The sequence below is a fragment of the Cuculus canorus genome, chromosome 8 (genome assembly GCF_017976375.1).
Source record: "Cuculus canorus isolate bCucCan1 chromosome 8, bCucCan1.pri, whole genome shotgun sequence".
In the NCBI taxonomy this organism is placed as follows: domain Eukaryota; kingdom Metazoa; phylum Chordata; class Aves; order Cuculiformes; family Cuculidae; genus Cuculus; species Cuculus canorus.
The window spans coordinates 20,865,304-20,878,386 of NC_071408.1; the positions used below are offsets into that span (position 1 = coordinate 20,865,304).

The following is a 13,083-nucleotide window of genomic DNA, read 5'->3' on the forward strand; positions in this document are numbered from 1 at the left end:
TCCCAACATATTCCTTAGGGCAGGGGTCTATGGCACTACAGCTGTTGTGCTTTTTACTTCCCCCTGTATTCTCCCCTCTGCATCCAGAGAGTTGAGGATGCTGTTGCGGGCTTTTGGAAGACTTCTGTGGAGATGCAGTTGCTGCCACTTATCTCCCCTAGTTACTGTTGTGGTTTGAGCTAAACTCCAGGGAGAATGGAGCTCGCCTGTCTAGCCAGCCGGATCAGCTGAATCAACCCTGGATGGCTGGAAATGTATCCTGTGCCCCAAAACCGGCCAGGCCAGGACCAAACCGTGACAGTTCCACAGCTGAGGACCAAACCGTGACAGTTCCACAGCTGAGTACCAGTGCCAAGTGACAGGGAACAAGGTTATGCTTTGGGAATATCAGATTTTTCTAAGCCTTGAGCTTTAAATACTTTTGTTCTCATCGGTGTGGCAGGATTTTCCAGATTTGAGGTTGGTCCCAGTGCTGTGCTGCTTTTGCACATCAGTGTATTATAAGATAGTGCCTGAAATCAGCAGTCAGAAGAGATGGTAGAACCATGTAATTGCACTATTAGTTCATGTTTTTATAAAACAGCAGGATTTCAGAATATAGCTCTTTTAATATCTCATTCAAGCAGATAGTAACATTGAAAAGTATTTTATTTGATGCCCAAGAGACACACATTGGCATTTATGGTGACAGTGGAAATCTACTTGTATTCTATACTCTTCAGGAGAAACATTGATAGCTTTATTCAAAATAATGGCATTCAGAATTGCTGAATTGTGTTCCCAGAGTGTCTGTTGTGGAGGAAAGTCAGTGCTGTCATGTCAGTCACAGTTCCAATAATTAAATAACATCTAAGTGAGGCAGATGCGCATTTTGGTCTGTACCACAGGGAGGGGATAACCCATGAATACTGAGAGGGGAAGTGCATCAGGGTGGTCCTGGCTCTGCTGTGGTCCCTCTTCAACCTTGTTTTCGTGGAGAGAAGTTATCACCCATTACGAGTCACTGAATTCTGTGAGTTAGGCTGGCAGGGATTCTTAATAACAAGCAATAAGGAGAGTTACGCATTAAGTACGCCTTATTAATCTGACAGGCAGCTTTGATTTGTTGTATTTTTTGATACAGTGCCAAATTATCCAACATTACCAAAGCCTCAGGTAGGTGACCTTGTGATGAATCTTGGCCATTTCATTTTGCAAAGGGTTAAAGTGAAGCTCATTTCATTTTTATAGAACTCTGAGGTCTCTGTATGAGCTCCACAAGAAGTATCAAGATTCTGCTATTACATTAAATATAAGACCTGCTATGTGTTAAAATAAAGTGGAAGTCTCTGTTAAACTGGCACAAGGCAGAAATTACCCTCATATTCTGAGAGAGGCACTGATACCAAACGGAAAATAGTCTATTTGGAGATCATTCTGCTGATATTTTTCTCCACTGTATCTTTTTTGGGGAGGAAAATAAGTTCTCAGTGGCTCAGGAGTTCATTTTCCTCCGCTGCTGCCTTTTTCATTGAAGTCATCATAATCCTCCATTTGTGACATCAGAGTTACTGGCTAGCAAGATAATGATGATTTCACAAACTGAAGATTATGACCTTCAAATGAGGAAGGCACAGCGGGGAGGACAGATTCCTAAGCAACAGCCATCAGATATTTGTGAAATATTTGCAAAAATGTCCTTGCAGTTTAAAAAAAAATGAGGGAGAGAGGACAGGAGGGAAACATCCAAAAAATATTATCAGCAGAATGAGTTGCCAGCCAGCATTTTTTTTCCCTGAGTTTTCCATTTGGTGCCCGTGATTCTCTAACCTGTCTCATTTAGCCTTAATGAACACGAGACATTTTTTTAGCATGCCATATGTGCTGTGGTCCTTAGGAAAAAAAAAATGCATCCAAATAACTTATTTTTTATGTTCTGACTCTACCCAATCATAATTTACATTTTGCACAGTTTGATGCCCATCTGTAACGTCTTTACTATCAGAAAAGGTAATAAGAAAGGGAGGAAAAAAATCATAGGAGCTCGTTGAATGACTGACACAAGAAAACCTGGTTGGAAGAAAATAATTCTTGTCCCTGTGTCAATAAATGACTTGGTAAATGGGTTGAAATCCTGTCTCCAGTGGTTGGACTGGAAATCCAGCTCCTGTATCAGCAATGCCTCAAGAAGAATTCCTCCAGCAGTCACCCATGTGTCTCTGGGGGGTCTCCTGTTCTGTAAAGGGGTGGACAAGAGGTCCCCCCAGGGCTGGGGAGGCTGAGGAACAGCCACACATCTTGAAAATGAGCACTGCCTCTTGGCATGAAGTTCAGAATCAAGTCCTCTGTACAGAGTAGTTTTGCCTCAACTGAATCCTTATTTGCAATTATGGGACAAGCTATTTAATGACCACAAACTCTCCCCTGTCCAAACCTCCTTGCAAACCTTTCATCCTGAAAAAGTGAAAGGCCCTGAAAGGATGTCTTTTCTTCTTCAGTCTTTCCTGTCTTTAAAACCACCAGAATCACATATTTTTAATTTGGTACTTATCAGGAGGATGAGGGAAGGCAGAAAACACCAAAGGAAGGTCCCAGAGAGCTCCAGGAGCACATTTTCACTGTGTGACTTTGTGCCTGATCGAGTCTAAGACAGTTCCCAGGACAGTGCTAATGAGCTGTGAGCTTCTCTGCATCCTCACGTTCTGCTGAGTGCTACATGGGGCCTCGTTCTCAATCACTGCAACAAATTATGACAATTAATTACATTTAGAAAACAATCAACGTTTTCCAAACAAAGCTCCAACTGTAGTAATCCAAATTAGTCACATTAAGCTACTGGAGAGCCCTGATACAGCTAGGCCAGAGGTCTGGCGTGTCTCCAGCCTCACCTTGGCTACTCCGTGGAGGGCAGGGTGTTGGAAGCAGGAGCAGGGGTTCTGGTAGCATCCCATTTCTCATTTTGCTTCCTAATCACCTCAAAGGTCTGTTTTTCCCTTTAGTAGCCTGAGTCAGAATATGTCATGTATCCCTTGGTAGAACCGCTTCATTGTGATAACGTGAGCTGACAGGAGCAGTGCAGCCTGACAGTTACTTCATCCTGGATTTTACAAATTCACAATTTAAAAATTGGTTATAGAAGTCAGAGTGGAGCTTTTAGTATTTTCCAGCCTTGTGGAAAGCTAGCTATGGTTTTACTACTTACAGACTCCTTAAATTTAGGAATAGATTTAAATGACAAAAAAAGCAGCATTTTTTACTTAAAGGACACATAGAAAAGAAATTCCTGGTGTTAATGGTAACTCTCAGGTCTCCATTTGGATGTGAGGAGCAGTGGGAGGCAGATGACTGTATGGAGGGGCACCTGAAGGACCATGTGGTGGGCAATGCAGAGTCTGGCACATGGACTGGGCTCTTTTGTCAAGGTGAAGAGGAAAGGTTTCTTGATATTAGGTATAAAAAGTCAAGACTTATCTATAGGTCAAGGCCTCTTCCACTCGCCCACTCTAAAATAGGGATGTGGCATTTGTATGTAGCTCTGAGACCTAAGAGATACTCTGAGTATAGATGATGTACTGCGGATATTTGAGAGCAATCACCGCTAATGTAACTTTATGCTTGGCCATCTGAATGCTGGAACCTGGAATACCTGAACTGTTGTCATGAGGAGGCTGTAGAAGAGGAGGCTGAGGGGAGACCTTATTACTCTCTACAACTACCTGAAAGGAGGTTGTGGAGCGGAGGGAGCTGGCCTCTTCTCCCAAGTGACAGGGGACAGGACAAGAGGGAATGGCCTGAAGCTCTGTCAGGGGAGGTTCAGGTTGGATATCAGAAAAAAATTCTTCACAGAAAGAGTCATCAGGCACTGGAACAGCTGCCCAGGGAGGTGGTCGAGTCGCCTTCCCTGGAGGTGTTTAAGGAACGGGTGGATGAAGTGCTTAGGGACATGGTTTAGGGAGTGTTAGGAATGGTTGGACTCGATGATCCAATGGGTCCTTTCCAACCTTGTGATTCTGTGAGGGCTGTTTAGAGAAGCAGAGAAAGCAAGCTGTCTCCAGGAGCTAGGTATAATCTAATTTACAGTCAGAACCACAAATCCAATCCAAATCCTACTTGAATGCGCAGCAAACTGCTTGAGATCAAGATACAGACTAATAACTATTTGTATAAAATATTTAGTGGCTAATTTCTCATTACAGATGCTTTAGGGAACACTGTAAGCTGCTTGCAGACAATTGGAAAATGGAAAAAAAAAAAAAAAAAGGGAAATCATTGAATACATTATTAACCGCACATGATTTGACCGCCTTTAGGAACAGCAGTGTTAAACCACAAGGTAGGACCCTGCAGAGCATCTAAAGTGTCTTTACCAGAGAATAGAAGTGCCAGCAGTACCATGGCAGGTACCACAGGAACAAGTATATATGGGAATTGGCTAACGTGGTGGCCAAGCCACTCTCTATGAAACTTGAAAAGTCGTGGCAGTTGAGAGAAGTCCCTGGTGATTGGAAGAAGGGCAACATTGTCCCCATTTTTAAAGAAGGTAGAAAGTATGACCCTGGGAACTACCGCCCTGTCAGCCTCACCTCTGTGCCTGGGAAGATCATGGAACAGATCCTCCTAGAAGTTATGCTAAAGCACATGGAGGACGGGGAGGAGATTAGTGGCAGCCAGCATGGCTTGAAAATGTTGTGGTTTGAGTGAAAGCAGAGTGCAGGACTGAACCATTGACCTCTCTGAGCCTTGCCCCTCTGGGTGGTACAACTTAGTGTGATAATTTGGTTTTTTGTATTTAATAAACAAAAATCTCAGTATACTTCTTCCATTTCACTTTTGCTAAACGTGTATTTGTGGCAACACACAGAAAAACCCAGCAGAATAAATAAGTACAGACAAGTACATGGAGGAGTTCAATTATCCTTTCCGCCTATTGAAACTGCCTTTTAACAACTACATCTTCTGACTGACAGCTTATTAATACTAATTACATTAGATATATGCAACATAACTAATGCACTGGTACTTTCAATTATCTTCTCTTGTCTTCATTCCTTCCCCTGCTCTCCCATCCTCCCTTTTCCCGCCCCATAACTGCTACCTTGGGCTGCAGCACAAAGCAAATATAATAGATGTGTCTGACCGTGAGCAAAACTCTCTCATTTTTTACATGGGTAAGAAACGCCGCAAGCTCAGGTGCGTGTTTGTGAGGCTGCATGAGTGCTCATCGAGGTGTGGTGAGGAGGACTCTTGGGAAATGCTTTGGAAGTTGAGAAGAATTTCCTTTGAAGATCCTGTGAATTTCCTGTGGAGGTCCGATGAAGTTTGTAGGGAGGTGCCCCACTCTCTCAGGCTGTTGTGCTCTCCAGCCCTGATTTCTGCATTAATTTTCACAGCTTTTCCAGAGTGCAGTGCAAACCCAGTGCTAATCTTGGTGAATCTACAATACATGTTTTAGTGATCTGAGAAGCAGCACTGATTGACCCCCTGCTAGTTATGAGCTCTGCAAAAGGACTTTGTGCACTGGCCTTTTTCTTTTACAAAGTTACAGTCACTCCCTTAAACCCTTGTTTAGACTGAAGTCCCTGGTATTGTCTTAATTTTGGTTTTGTCTCATTTTTTTCTCCATATCTAATGAACTGTCAATCGTTTATGCAAATCAGGGTAGAAAAAACATTTAAGGATTATTTATAATGCCTGAAAACATTATGAAATCAATCATTCCAGCTTTTACAGCTCCCCCTACTCAGCTGTCACTCAGATTTCTTCTCTTTTTATGCTATATTATTGTAATAGTTTGTATAAGAAGACAAATACAGTTTGATGATTTTTTTTATGTAAGCTTGCTGATTGCTAAAACATCTATGACAGTTGACATGGAGATCGGGGAGGTTTTGATTAGGCTTTTCTGATAAAGTGTTTGTAAGTGAATTTTTTATATATATGTTTGGTGGTTTTTTTAAGTTCTGTTTAACAAGTAGGCAAAAGTATCCCATAGCAATTATTCTTTAAAGAGGAGCCTGAGATGTATGTTTGTGTGAGGAACATGTATTTAAAGAAACTCTTAACAGTGAACGTTGGCTAGTTTATGCAGAAAGTTAGCGAAGAGACCCTCTAGGATTCACCATGTATTTATGCAGGGCTCTTATGCAGTCAGTGTGCCTTGGCTATAGTATTTTGTAATTGCTAAAAGTTAGACTAGAGCCACAAAATGAGATGGTTGTCCAGTGGAGCACTCGATAACATCAAACTACTACCATGAACTTGCAAGTGATTTCCTATACTGGGTCCTTGCATAGCAATTGGTGGGGCTTGCTCCTTGCACTGTTGATGACAAGTGGAGAGTACGCCTCTGTACAGCAGGTTTTGAGCCTGCTCTCTTTCAGATGTCCTGAACGGTGCTGAAAAGCATCGTAGAGGTAAATAAGATCACCACATCCTATGATATTTATTTAAATAATATCTCTCTACAGAGTAAATTAGTATGTTTTACCTGGTGTCCATAAGAAAGCACCCTGCATGTGGTCCCACAGCAGCACTGTGGGGCTTTAAACAGCCCCATGTGGGTGGGTACAGTGGGTATTGCTCAGGCCTTTTGTGTTGGCAGGATTTTTCAGTAAGAAAGAAATCCAGCTGGGCAACAAGTGATGACAAACCTAACAACTGTCTTCTGCAGAAAAATAATTTGTGCTCACTGGTTTAAACCAAACTTTTGGATCCTTAAGCACAGAGAGAGCTGACAGCGTTTTCTTATGGGATGGGTACGTTTCTCTTGAGGTTTTAAACTGAACTTCATTTATAGGCAAAGCCATGCTTTTTCCGGGAAGCGAGATACTGGCTAAACTCAAGAGGAGTTGTGCCCCAAAGAAGAAGAGTTAAAATCAATGTTTCAAATATCGACTGGATGCCAATTAAAGTAAAATCTTTCCTAGTGTCAGTTTTGAGCCCATTAAGCTTTTTGAGTGGTTTCCAGAGTGTGAACATCAGACTGAAAAGAGGAATGTTGTTCACTGTTGGAGTCCTTTCAGTTTCAGTCTTAAAGAGCCAACCTAATGTTTTCAAATAGCAGCTTTGCTCTTGCAGAGCACCTGCCATCTTCTGAAATCACACAGCTTTGGAACAAAGGACAAACGAGAACCCAAGATGCAAGAAGTTCGATCCAAACTTCCCCCAAAATGGGGAGATGTGGCAGGAGGTTCATTGCTGGTCCATCTGCAGCTTTGGATCTCACATTCATATTTTGCTCTGCTGGCATTTCTGTTCATTTTGATGGTGTTCAAGGCTCTGTTAATTCACCTGTTTTCTTTCATCTTTTGAAGTAAATTAACAGCTGTTTTAGCAGTATCATCACAAATCTGTAACATTTATTTTGAAAAGGAGGTCAAAAGATTACCCAGGTGTCCAGCTGTGATAATATTACCTGCCTTGTAAAATGCCGTAGGTGACTTTGAAGATGTAAAACAAATTGAGGATTATATTAACTTCCTCCTGATTGTCTAAAATTATTAATTCAATATCACCAGCTATCAAATAGTGTAGGGTTATCATATTTTTAAGTATAAATGCATAACTCTTTTTGATTATCATGGCGAAATACTGCCTTCAAGGCAATAAAACCTATTGTGATTATATCTGTAGTAGAGGTTGGTTGGTCTTTTTTTGTAATGCGAGATCATAGTAGCCTGCATTCATGTTCTACTTAAATAGACAGAAGAATGAATATTGTGTAGAAATGTAATTTCTTAATGTCATAGTTTTACTTTGAGGATTCCCAGATTATTTTTCAATCTGTTTGGCTCACTGCATGGCAGATTTGTATTATGTGTTACTCAGCGAGCAAAGACCATGGTCACATCCAAGGCAGGTCGGTGGCAGAACTGGAAATGCAGTCCCTCTTTCCTAAACTTTCTAGTCTAAAACATCACTAATAATTTTAGAAATATGATTCTGCTAATAGACAGTTGTAGTGATTTATTGATTTTATATAGTGTCTCATGTCGGCGTTAGAAGTTGCTCTAGTTGGCTTCTCTGTATGCAGACAGTCTTTGGAAGGGACTTGCTGATTCAGTCCGCGCTGCTTTAAGGCATGCCATTGCCGAGCAAGCACTCGAGCGGTTTCAGTAGTTTTGTTTCTGCAACTTCAGTGCTGGCTTCTGACTCTTCCCAGAAGTCTGCATTCCCAAGGGCTGTGGGAAGAATTGCAGGACGTTGCAATTGCAGTGATTTAGAAGAGGATGGCTGACTCCAAGCTCAGGTTTGCAAAGCTGGGGTGGATGACACAAAACTGTATTTAAATCTTTTTCAGATCTCCTCTCCTCAGGTTAGAACATTTCATTTGTCCGGAGGGGGTGTAGGCATATTGTTTATTCATTGCTCCCTAATTGTGATGCACTACAGGGAGGAGAAAGAAAAGATGGGAATGGCTGGGAGCAACTATTATCTACCACAATTAATGATGGGTTTTGGGATGGCAGGTGTCACCAGTTAGGGAGGTTCAGACCAGATGCCTGAGCTCCTGTACTAACAGAGAGTCAGTAAAGGAAATGAAACATTCTCCCAACAGATTAAAGAAATATAATTATCTGCTGGGCAGAATCTTAGTGTTTTAACCCCAGGATTGATGCAGAAACGCATCTTCCATTTCAGCTTCCCTATTTAGTCAGGCTTGGGTAATCCACGCTTGCAGGGCCAGATGTAAGACAATAGTCAATATAGTCAATGCTCTAGTCACCTACTTGTCCAAGCTCTTCTGTCTGTGCTCTGCCAGTGATGCTTCCAACACAGTAAGATCATTGTTTACATTTCATTGCCTCTTCCATTAATCAGGAACAATTTGAAATCGTAAGAGCACTGTAGCATTTCTGTTAATCAATAACTAACGGAGCTATTAATTTTCTACTAATATATCGTTCTTTAGTGTGCAGAGAGTGAAAACTTGTCGATCACCTGTACTATTCCTACTCAGTGCCTGCTAAGGTCAGTGGAGAGATTTCCCTGGACTTCCATGAGTTTCTTGGAATGCCCTGAGATGCCCCAATGAAGATGCTAAGGTTGCAATAAAAGTAGGAACTCTAAAGCTCCTGACACAGTCGCTGTTTTATTACTTCAAGGTTTTCAAAGCAGCCCTAACCCCAATTAATATTAGGGAGCTTGGGGTGTTTAAGTCTTAGGCTTTTTTGAAGATACTTTCTGTCTTTATTCTCTTCGAAAGGTATTTACTGGTAAATTTGATGCAAAACTGCCTCTTCAACTAGGAAAAAAAATAACTGACACTAAAATACTTTAAATTGGGATATGATGTGTATATTAAGTTTGGATAGACACTGCTGATGCTTGTTGGGACCAGTAATGTACATTCTTCTTCTGCCACATTTATGATTTCTACAGCAAGAGGAAGAAGGAGCAAGTGTCCGCATTTTCGTGCTCCTTGCAGTTCAGCATAACGCATTAGTACATACTCATCTTTAATATCTGCACCTATCCCACCAAGGTCTGGCAGAAGACCTCTGCTAGAGTCCTTACCAAAATGTCTTGCGGAGGGATGTCAGCTGGAAAATTCAACAGCTATAAAATTTTACAATAGCAGAGCTCTGATGAGTTTAACAAATCATTTGCTGCCGTACCTCTTTGTTTTACAGAAGTACAGTAGTTGATGAACTTGCTATGCCACGATTAGGAGCTCATTAGCAAACAAAATTCAAGAGTAACAAATACCTTAAGGGCATGTTTTTAGGAACATTTCATGAAGGGAAGGAAAGCAGAGGAAGAAGAGACATAAAATTTACATTTCCTTCCCAGACATCCTACATACCTCCTGAGGGACTGGGGACAAGGCAGGATCTGGAAGTCAGGACTGAAGCTCATCTTATTTGCCAGTGTTTGCATTCACTTACAAATTTTAGGCCTTTCCATATCATTACAAATGGCACTGCATCCCCAGTTTATTTTGCTCAGCTAGTAAAATCTGCATTGTTTTTCTATTCTGTTGTGTAGTTTGATGGCTTTATCAAAAAAGAATGTATTGCTTTTGCTATTGCCAGAGGTGTCTTTCTCAAGAAGAGTTTTTTTTCTTCAGTTCCAATCTTTTTTATTTTTCAGTCTCATTGAGGAAATAGTAATCATAACAAAGCTGGCAAAAGTCTTTCCTGGTCTACTCAGGAAACAAGAGGAAATACTTTCCATGAAGCCAGGTACTCCTTCAAAGTGTGTTTCTAGTATTTTTCTCCTATTGTTTATATGGTTATTTGAATATGTCGTTTTCTGTAGTTAACTCTGCCTTGTCTCCAGAAGTTCATCCCTCATTCTCTCTGCAATCGATAAAGCAATAGGACAAAGAGAGCTGGTTTCACCCTTGTCCTGAGAAAAACCTTTCAGAAAATGATAATGCGCTTCTAATAAATGAGAAAGCTGGTTATCATTGGGGAGAATTAATCTTTCACTTGATTGAGAACACCTATGCCAAATTACAAGCTACGATATCCATCTGTTTGCTGTTATCCAGCAATATAGATTTATTGTGACATTTTGGAGAAGGACTAAGGAACAAAAGTTTTGGTTCATTAGCCATTTATTGGCAAAGCATGGTGCTCAGTGATATTAGAGGTGTACAAAAAGACAATCTTTCAGCTGAAATTAGTACAATTGTTGCATTTAGAAAGCTGTGTAGGGCATTCCTAAGGACAAACTTACAAATTAACTGCTGCTTTACCTTGTCAGTGAAATCATTCTTTTGGTTGATACTGGAGTGATTCAGCCAGTAGCTGTGGACAGGAGATGGAATAAAATGTTGGGGTAGGTCCTTTGGAGAGCAGCTGCTTAGGACACCAGAATCACTCATTCCAGTGTCAGGTGGATGAAACAACATTATCTTTCCTAGAGTGCCTTTGCCATCACGGCTTGGGAAGGCTGCTGGCAGGGCCGGTATGGGCTTAGGGCATCTGGGCTCTCCTGCTCTATCAGAGCCAACTGCTCAGACCCAGGGCAGGCAAAGCAAGAACCACCGGGACAGTGTCCCCCAAATATTGCCGGTTTAGTGTCAGCTCTCGTTGCCAGTGTCCTAAACTCTTTGTTTGTGGCAGATTTCTGTGCTGGAAAATCCATCTGTGTTTTCATTTTCTTTTCTCACAAGTGTTTTGGGTTTTTTTTAATCCATTGTAGTGGGCTATTCCATGTGTGCAACTACATAGCCTGTTGATTTATTTGCCGTTAAGGATCTCAGAGTCAGGATGTTAAAGCCTTCTAAGCTAACTCTCTTTTCATATGGAAAAACCTTTGGAAATGCACTTTAGGTTTATGACACTGGCTTGGCTTAATTTAATTTACTGTTCACTTAACCGATTATTCAAAATACCAGATGTGACAGACAATAGATTCAGCTGAAATATTACCTTGCAGGCATGTTCAACATATAGAATATGGTCTCCATATGTCACAGTACTGAATGTCCCCCATCTACATCCAAGAGCAATTGGTTTGATTATGAGAGGATAGTGAGGGTGAGTGGGAGACAAGGTCCCTCATTTCTTCTGTAACCTTTGTAGTAGGTAGTAGCTGATGTGAGAGTCTTAATCAAAGCTCTGTTGCGTGAGATAAAACATCTAAAAAGACCAGCAGCAAAGGATTTGTCAAGTGTAAAACATTTATTGCTAAGTGTTTACTGATGTTAGGTTAAGTAATTCTGCTAGCAACTTTAATAAGTACAATAAAGGCAGACAATAAAATGTTGACAGAAATGTGGGACTTCGCAAATTTTTAAGAATGTGTGTCTTCTGATTGCAGGGATGGTCTTTGTGAAGTGAAGGGTTGGGCAGAACAGCGCTGGTAAAAGCGTGTGTAGGTCACAAATACTTGTTGCCTTTGTGGTCTTTGGTGCACTAAAACTTTGGGCTGGGGTAAGGTACAGGTGCTTTGAGAGCTGGTCCTTAGAGGTGGCATTGGCTGTCAGGTGGGAACAGAAGAGTTGCAGCAGTCTACTGGGGCCTTGCTCTCTTTCTCTCATCGCTGCTTTTATCCTTTGGAGCAGTATGATACGTTGGTTTCAAAACAAGCACAATGGAGATGTGATTAATTCCAGGAGTACCTCTAGTTCAGCAGGCCAGAGACTTCCTTCTTATGGAGAAGCAAATATCAGATGCCCATTATCAATGCTTTTAAAGTTTACGGTCTGAGGTTCCTTTGTGTCAGCACAGGACCTGTCTAGATTACTCTTCTAGACCTTTACTGTTATAGAAAGATTAAAAATTAAACTTCTGGTAATGCAAGAACCTGAACTTCAAACTCCCGTGTGCCAGCAAAATGTTAATCTGGTTGCGGCAGTACCCAATAAAGTCAATTTGTCTTCATCACTTAGTTAATTTTGGCTTAATTTCACCACAGCCCCTAGGTCTTAATGTGGAATAGGGAACAACAGGAACTAAACTATCATTATTTGTATTCTGTATTATACCGTGTGTTTATTTACTTCATATGTAGATGTGTTCTCTGAACTCATGTTCAAGGGTAATAGTACACAAAAAAATCTGCTTGTGTGTACATGTTCACAGTATACTGTCAAGCTGGTTAATGGGAACAGTATTTCCTGGGTCTACAGCAAATGTTTTTAGCTGTGCTAACTAGGAGGAAGGATTGATGTGATCAAAACCACTTTTAGCTCCAGTTTTAGGGTGATTCATTAGTCTGTCCTGAGGTACTTCTCTCAAACTTTATAGAAATATTTAAAAATAACTTTTAAAGCATTCTTTTTAAGATAATATTTTGATTTTGTGATTTTACAGTATTTCTGTCGCTCTGCATCAACACTTAGAAAGCATGTGAGGATGTAAAGATTAATGCCCTGTGTCAGCACAGCACTTAACGTTCTGAGTTTTATCATCATTGTAAAGGGAGGGAACTCAGAGATTTTAAAGCCCTTCTCCATTACATGGACAGCCTCAAATGACAGTGCTGAGATAACGGCAAGCCCAGGCTCAGACTCTTGTTGAACCACAACCAGCTTAGCCAAAACCACTCTAGACCTTCCTGTGCTTGCTCTGCCACTGTCTCACTGCTAGTAGGGAACAGGGCAACTCTATTAGTGCCACTCTTTTTTTTTTTTTTTGTGAGTCCTGGCAG

At 41.1% G+C, this 13,083-nt stretch overlaps 1 protein-coding gene across 2 annotated transcripts in view; it reads left to right on the forward strand.

Annotated features, from left to right (window-relative positions):
- Positions 1 to 13,083, forward strand: part of DAB1 (DAB adaptor protein 1) — a 449,364-nt gene that overhangs the window by 219,593 nt on the left and 216,688 nt on the right. The gene's annotated exons all lie outside the window — the stretch shown is intronic.